Here is an 823-nt window from a genome sequence, read left to right as displayed (position 1 = left end):
CACAAAGCTGTCAGCCTCAGGTTCCTGGAGTTCGAACCTCACAACTCTCCCGCTGGCCAAAAGTGCCCTGAAGGCATTCGAGGAAGAAAAAAAAATAAATACTGAATGTGAAGATAACTCAAGGCCATCTGAAAATAAAACAAAACATGGAAATCTGTAAATTAAGAGAGAATTATGCATACTTATTGAGTAATAAGAGATTTAATAATTATAGAAGAAATTCAGAGTACCAAAAATATCACTCATGAATCAATTCCATTTGCTTAGATATATATATGAATCACTCTAAATTTCCAAGTCTTGGTTTTTCTTATACAAAACAGATCCCAAATGTTTATAGAATTATAAATATTAAGTGAATTCCCACCCAGCCACATTTGAAAGAGCTTAACCTAGTCTGTTTCTTAGAGTAATGTTTAATATATAGTAGGCATTTTCCCATTTTTTCACTGTATATGATAATACTGTCTTTTAAAAATTCTAAAGATCTGTGTCATACTTCGGTCCTTACAGCAGGAACTGACCTCTAAAAGAATCTGCCTAAAGAGACAGAATTTTGTCATGAGTTCTAGAGGAGTGTCCTATTTATATTCAGCCCGAAAATGGTTACTTGCATAAATATCTGAAGCCGGGAATAAATATCTAGATGAAAATGCAGAAGCCAGGCTGTGCTCGCTCAACCAGTCCCTGGCCCCCCAGCCTTTCTGCACACGTGCATAACAGCAACACACTTTCCTTCCTCTCTCAGTAGACTCTGCACGGCACCCGCGTCTTTCTCCCTGCACTTTCCTATGCAGTCACTGAGCTGCGTTCTGTTGTCTTG

Source organism: Octodon degus, unplaced genomic scaffold (genome assembly GCF_000260255.1).
Source record: "Octodon degus isolate 3935 unplaced genomic scaffold, OctDeg1.0 scaffold00099, whole genome shotgun sequence".
Taxonomy (NCBI): domain Eukaryota; kingdom Metazoa; phylum Chordata; class Mammalia; order Rodentia; family Octodontidae; genus Octodon; species Octodon degus.
The sequence above is the reverse complement of the archived record's forward strand: the minus strand, read 5'-3'. Positions refer to the sequence as shown.